Raw genomic sequence first — 7711 nt, forward strand, 5'->3', positions numbered from 1 at the left:
CCTGTGTTCCAGACGGACTGAGACCCAACAGGCACCGAAAGGAGACATAGACCTTGTACTCAGCACAAGTGCTGCATGCAACTTAGATCAAGTTCCCCTTTTCAAGTTCACACCCTTACCATCTCCCCAGAAATTCAAAGTCGTTACTTTGGATGGGAATCTGGCCATTTCTGCACTACTAGTTTTGGTCAGTAAAGTCACTTTCTTTCTACCATAGCTTGCTATTGTCATTGGACTCTGCAAGTAACAAACAGAGGGGGCTGCCTTCGGTTACATCTAAGAAAAGCAAAATTTAGTGCAGAAATCGGTGTTCTAGCTCAGTGTACACAATTTTCTTGGTCAACATACCCTACCAGCTTGTTCCATTTACATCACTGAATGATTTAGTGCTGCTATTTTTAATGTACAGGTTAACAAATGATGGACATGAAACTATTTTAAATGGTTTTATATACAGCACATTTTAATGGCTTAGTCCCAGAACAAAGATCATCCTATTATCAACACAATCATGATCACATATTGAACAAGAGTACAGATGATATTTAGGGAAAAAAAAGTTTAGAATTTTGAAGCATCTTGAGCCCCTAACAACAAAGCTGAAATAAGGATGTGGGCATAGTTAGTTAATTTGGGAGGTGATGACACAGATCACCAGGAATGAGTGAGCAAGAGTTATCGGTAGTTAAAAAGAAGGCAATGGTAGGACCATTATTGAACTGCTTATTCCTATGGGCAATGAATGCTCAATAAATCTGAAGTGGTAGTGGAATGCCTCTTGGAATCTTCTCAACAAAACTAAGAAGCTGAGGTATTAAATTCTCCCATTAGTTAAGGATTTGCCTGGAGGCATGGACTTCCCTGCACTTTATGACTGCCTGCATAGGAACGTGCAAGCTTCCTTGGCTATGAAGAGAGATGAAGCAGAAGACTGAGACTGTATGCTGTCAGGGTGCTAGGAACTGTTGGCGCTGGTATGAGAGGTGGGCTGAAGGCATGTGATGTGAGGCTTTAAACACAGCTACATTTGGGAAATCAAAGGAAGAAAAGTGAAAGCGCAAGAGTGAATGTCTTGCAATGTGATGGATAAAGAAAATTGAAAAGAAGTATGCCTGATTCTATTTGTTTGCATTTTTAGTGGAGAGAAAGAGGAGACAGGGAAAGGAAGCTAACAAAGTAGGGCCACAGTTCTCTTACGTGAGCTGTGCCCTGGCAAAAATGTCACGGACAGGTTAAAGGTATGAGACATTACCGATAGGAGAGGTAAACTGAAAAACAACTCCCAGATGTATATGAGAATCCTCTTCTTGCCATCCTATAAAGACAAAATGTACTTTTTTCTGTAATTTTTCTTTTGTCAAACATCCAAATAGTTGTGCATCTGTGGATCCACACCAAGGCTTATTTTTAGAAGACTATTATTTCAGTGGTTTTCAAACAATAAAACCAAAAGGAATCACTAACTCATAGGTCTATATACCACAATGGAACTACAAATACCTTAGAGAATCAGGTCATTTCTGTCAAGTTCACAGCAGGTCATGTGACATATCCCTTCTCACCACAGCTTTCTTGAAAGATATGTTCAGTGACTTGGAGAAACATGACAAATGCATTACAATAAACTCTTTGTGAGTCCCTCCAGAGTGATTTCTCAGCATTTTGTGCATGTCCCTTTTGTAGCGCTTAACATAGTCTATGGTAATGCATCTTGTACTTGTCTAAATCCCCAGAAACTGCCAAGTTTCACAGCGAGTGAGAACTTGTCTTATTCATATCTTCATAAACAGTGCATTATTGACGTCTGCACGCAGTGCTCAGTGCATTGCCTGATGCGAGGTGGGTGACCAACACTAATTGGCTGAGTTAGAAGGCAAACTATTTTTTAGATTAACATTTCATGATTTGTGTCAAATAGACTAATCCCAACATGGCTTAATCCATCTGGGATCTGAACTTGATCCTGCCACTACCAAGGAGAGTATCTTTGGGTAAGTCAACAACTTTTCCTCAATCTTTTTTCTCATCTTTATGATTAAAGGGATTAAGAAGATGATTTCTAGGGTGCCTTCAAGCTCAGCAGTCAATAATCTATGTGTCACAGCTGTTAGCTCATTAGAATGCACTAAAGGAATTTTTTCTCCAATTCCCTAACTAACTTCCCAAAGTAACTTTGAGGACCCTGTTTCGAATGGTGTATTTACGTGTGAGTGCATAGATATGATAAAAGGGAAATTAGACTTTTAAATCAGGACGCTAATAATTACTTTTGTTCTCCTGAAGTTTTAAAAGCGAGTATTTATGTTTGCTTTAGAGGATTTTGGGTTGTTTATGTTCCATTTCAATTTCCAATCATTGGTTTTAGAGATCTGCAGATGAATGTTAACCCATCAATAACAAGAAGCAGCCCTTGTGCTAATACACACTTTGTTTTTGCAACTCCGGCTTCTAGTTAAACAATATGCACAAAATCTGAAAATTGTATTCACTTTATCAACGAACCTTAACGGAATGTCAGGCATTGTGCTTATTCCAGAAACTGAAAAACAAGTTGGAGATATCTTGGTGAGCTAAAAAATAAAATCAATGGAAACATAATACTTCTGCCATTCATGCAGAACTTAAGAACTAGATAATTTTGGGAATAAATGTGTACTATTACTACTGTTTTACTCATAGGTATTCTAAAGAAATAAGATAGCAATTGAGGAAGAAAATAAAAATAAAAATCAGGAAATCTATGTTCAAAGCAAGACAATGGATTGAAAACTATAGTTAAATCAATTGAAATATTTGAGAGAAAGTTTTTTAAAAAAACATATTTTAGAATAGTGGTTATTTTAGTCATGTAGCCTTATCTCATTTTGAGGGATTTTATTTTTCAAACATTATTTCCAAAGAATACCTGAATGACCTTGCCTTAAAGAAAATTCACTAAAGCCAAATCGGAATCTCAGTCTTCCAATGCCCGGAGCTGCCAAATGGTACTCGTCTGTGGCCTGTTAGGGACCAGGCCACACAGTAGATGAGTGGCAGAGGAGCCAGCATTACCCACTGAGCTCCACCTCCTGTCAGATTAGCAGTAGCATTAGATTTTCACAGGAACGGGAACCCTATTGTGAACTCGGCATGCAAAGGGCCTAGGTTACAAGCTCCTTATGAGATTCTAATGCCTGATAATCTAAAGTGCAACAGTTTCATCCCAAAACTAACCCCCTTCTGCCAACCCCTATGAAAAAACTGTCTTCCATGTAACCAGTCCCTGGTGCCAAAACGTCGGGGACCCCTGGACTAAAGTGTAAATGGGATCATTCTGTATTATTTCTTACAAGTGCATCTGAATCTACAATACTCTCTTAATAAAAAAATTAATTACAAAAATCAATAAGGAAAGTACAGACAATCCATTAGAAAAATGAATCAAAGACTTGAGCAGGCACAGAAGAAGAAAAAAAAAAAAGAAAAAGAAATCTATGAAAAGTAATCAGACCCCTTGGCAATCAGAGAAATGCAAAATAAAATTACAATTATATACTATTATGCAGACTGGCTAAAAATAAGAACATCTGATAAAACTAAATGTTACTAACATTGGATCATAAATCAGATATACTGTTAGTGGGAGTATAAACAAATATAATGACTTTGGAAAACCATTTGTGTCATATTCCAAAAGCTGAAAGATGTGCATTCTTTAGACCCAGAAATTCCAAGTCTAGGTATCAGAGAAATGTACATATGTGCCAAGGATATGTGCTCATAAGAATGTTCATAGCTACATAGTTTGTTTTGGACAAAAACTGATAACAATTCATGTCCATTTACAAGGATGGATAAATAAGTTGGCATATATCAATACAATTGCTGTATTCTACATTAAGCTAAATATTCTATATAAAATTATATACATTTTCTATTCTATATAAAATTGTATTCGATATAAAATTATATACTATATGCTATATATTACAAATATACAATATTTAGCTTAATAGAGAACATAATTTTATATAGAATATAAAAACTATATTAAGCTAAATATATAGGAAGCAAAATAATTGCTATATTTATATATTCTATTAATATAAAATTTGGAAGCAGCTACCTTACTGAAGAAGTGTTACACAGGTGCTATGCTCACATGAAAAGACAGAAAAGGCTGGGCGCGGTGGCTCACGCCTGTAATCCCAGCATTTTGGGAGGCCGAGGCGGGCGGATCACAAGGTCAGGAGATCGAGACCACAGTGAAACCCCGTTTCTACTAAAAATACAAAAAATTAGCCGGGCGCGGTGGCAGGCGCCTGTAGTCCCAGCTACTCAGAAGGCTGGGCAGGAGAATGGCGTGAACCCGGGAGGCAGAGCTTGCAGTGAGCTGAGTTCAGGCCACCACACTCCAGCCTGGGCAACAGAGCGAGACTCCATCTCAAAAAAAAAAAAAAGAAAAGACAGAAAAAAAAAAAAGACGACCTTACAAGTCGATACAGTGTTTATACATTGAGCGGGGAGTTGGATAGTATGGGAAGCAAAGGTTCTGAGCATGTCTTAGCATGTCCCTTGCATTCTATTTCTTGATCGAGAGGTGATCACACATGCATTTGCGTTATAATCAATGTCAATCTGCCAATCTGAAAATGTATTTGCACAACTAAGTATATTAAAATGTTGCAAGCTTAAAAAATGAAATTTAAAACTTGCCAGATTTTTTTTGGTTTTGGTGAATAACGCCAGACTGAATTTATAAGGTAGTAATGTAGGGCTAAATATACAAAATAAAATAAATGGAAAGTTATAGCCTCTCTAAACATTAAGGATTTTATAATACATTCCTTTCCTATCCTCACCTCCACTATAAGGAAATATCAAATGCAAATGAAAATAATTAGCTGTCCATAAACACAATAATTTTTATTCAGTGGTGCATGGAGAACGAATAAGCATAAATAATTTTACCCTTTGATTGGAGTGATCTACATTGACAAAGTTTCTCCTCATCTGAACACATATTTCTGATCTTGAATTTTCTTCTGTTACCATAGTAAGCACTTAATAAGCATTTATAAAATGAATATATTTCTATTTAGTAAAAAAGATTACACTTAATATTTTTCATTATAACTTTAAATGGAATCATATTTTTATGCATACAAAAAAAAGATGAATAAAACAGACCCAAAATTTTTTCTTCTTTTTGGCATTCTGGCATATTTTGCAATTTCTTATCTTCTACAATGGATGTATATTGCTTTAATGATTAGAGGAATAAACAACAAAAATGTTATTTGAAAAATAAAATGAAAGCAATAATTTAATTATCAATTTAGATCACTGAAAATATAATCAGGAATAATCAAGTTTATCATTATTTTGGCCAATGTTTATTACTGGAGTCTTAGGAAATGTGGTCTAACTAGCTTCAAATGGGTTTTGTTTAGTAACTGTGGTCATTGCCTCATTAAATGAGAGATATCAGTGGAAACAGAAACTCCTTAAACTACTCAATTACATTTTTAGCCTTTGAAATTCAATTTGGGAGCCAAGACTGATTACTGTATTTGAGTGTTTGTAATTTCTTCCACCCACTTCCTGCCTTAATCCACTATTTAAATTCTGCATATAATTCTTCATGTTATAATTATTTGTACATTGAATTTGTATGACTTTGTAGACTAAGGATCCAGGATTTCTCTGAGAGGTCCCATTACCTCAATTAAAAATATTTATATATATATATGGGAGCAGTAAGACCAGTGTCTCCTGAATTCTCTTGTAACCTAGATGTGCCCAGGCTCCCATGGCCAGCCTCATATTTCACCCTACACAAGACTCATTTCTAAAAAGCAGATTGCTTCCCAAATCATTAGTGAGCTACCTAAGCTTTACTAGAGATTACATAGAAGACAGGGATGTGGAGGAATATGTGACAAAACAGCATTTTTGCCTCAATGTAAGTAACCTTCATTAGACATCTTTTACCAAGACTGTTTTCTTTCCCACTGACTTCCAAATCTTGTTCTCTTCAACCTCCTGTCTTTCCCAGTCCTCCTCCACCTTCCCTGACTATTCTCCCCTCTCCATTACTCCCTTTCTTTTCTTTTATTTATTTATTTATTTATTTAGAGACCAAGTTTTGCTCTCGTCACCCAGGCTTGAAGTAATGCAATGGCATGGTCTTGGCCCACTGTAACCTCCACCTCCTGGGTTCAAGTGATTCTTCTGCTTCAGCCTCCCAAGTAGCTGGGATTACTGGCGCCTACCACCATGCCTGGCTAATTTTTGTATTTTTAGTAGAGACAGAGTTTCACTATGTTGGCCAGGCTGGTCTCGAACTCCTGACCTCAGGTGATTCACCAGCCTCGGTCTCCCAAAATGCTGGGATCACAGGCGTGAGCCACGCACCCAGCCCCATTACTCCCTTTCTTCACCAGAGAAACATATCTGTGTCTGAAACTCTAAATTTGCTTCCCCACAATCACATTTAACATTGTTTTTACTATGCAAAAAGTCATTAAGCTGAGGAGTGGGGCTGATGCTGTGTGTGTGTGTGTGTGTGTGTGTGTGTGTGTGTGTGTGTGTGTCCCCAAGTGAGAAAACACAAAGTAGTTAAGAGATCTACCCACCTTCTCAGGAAGGGAAAGAGAGGTGGGTTAAAGGAGATAGAACTAATTTTTTTTTTTTTTCTGAAAACCTCTTGTCACACTAAGCTGAACTTTGCTTTCATTTCTGTAATATTTATGAAATAGAAATGTACCTTACAATCAAAATGTATATGTATGGTGGTGCTGCCTTATTTTTCTGCAAAACTCTTATCCAAATTGGTAGTCATCTCACATATGTGGTATCTTAAAATTGAACATGTTATGCATTTTTTAAGAATTTTCTTTATTACTTTTTGAAATATAATTTTTCAAAAGCAATACTTCCCTATTCGACTCACTGATATAAATGCAAACATAATGACATACAAAGATGTATAAATAAAAAGTTAACCATCTTTCCCCACCCTTGTCCCCATCCCCTGAGGTTAGCAACATTAACAATCTGCTCATATCTTTTCACAAAACAGGCAGAGCTCAGACGTAATAGACACACCTGTGTAGGTTTTTTGGTTGCGTAGGCTTTACAAAGATAAAACCATATTATTCTACTTGATTTTTTTATTCAAAATACATCATGGGATCACTTGTAGTTAATAAATCTGTAACTTATTTTTACATACCTATATGGTAATTTATAGTATATATGTATCACAATTTATTCAACCATTTCATCACTCAAATAGTTTCTTTCTTTTTTCACCTCCCAGCAATTTTTCCGTACCTATTATTGTACATGTTAATATATTCTCATGTATTGGTGCTTTTATTTCTAGAAGCTAGAGTCCCAAAAATGAGATTGCTGAATTGACTGATATGTACATTCCAATTTTATCAAATATTTCCAGATGAATTTCCCCAGAGATTTTAGGAATTCACACTGCCACCAGCAGTGTTATAAAATGGTCCATTTTCCTGTGTTCTCATCAATGCTGCTATAATTGCTCTTTTTAATTTTTACTGGTCTAATGGATAAAAATGATCTTGTACTTTAATATTCATTTTCCTCATGACTAGTAAGATGGGAGTCTTTTCCCCATATTCATGGGCCATTTGGGCATTGTCTTCTCTCCCTAGCCTTTGGACACTATATTGTTTTAAAAGACCTTTTTTTTTTT

This window comes from Mandrillus leucophaeus, unplaced genomic scaffold (assembly GCF_000951045.1).
Source record: "Mandrillus leucophaeus isolate KB7577 unplaced genomic scaffold, Mleu.le_1.0 Scaffold368, whole genome shotgun sequence".
Taxonomy (NCBI): Eukaryota; Metazoa; Chordata; class Mammalia; order Primates; family Cercopithecidae; genus Mandrillus; species Mandrillus leucophaeus.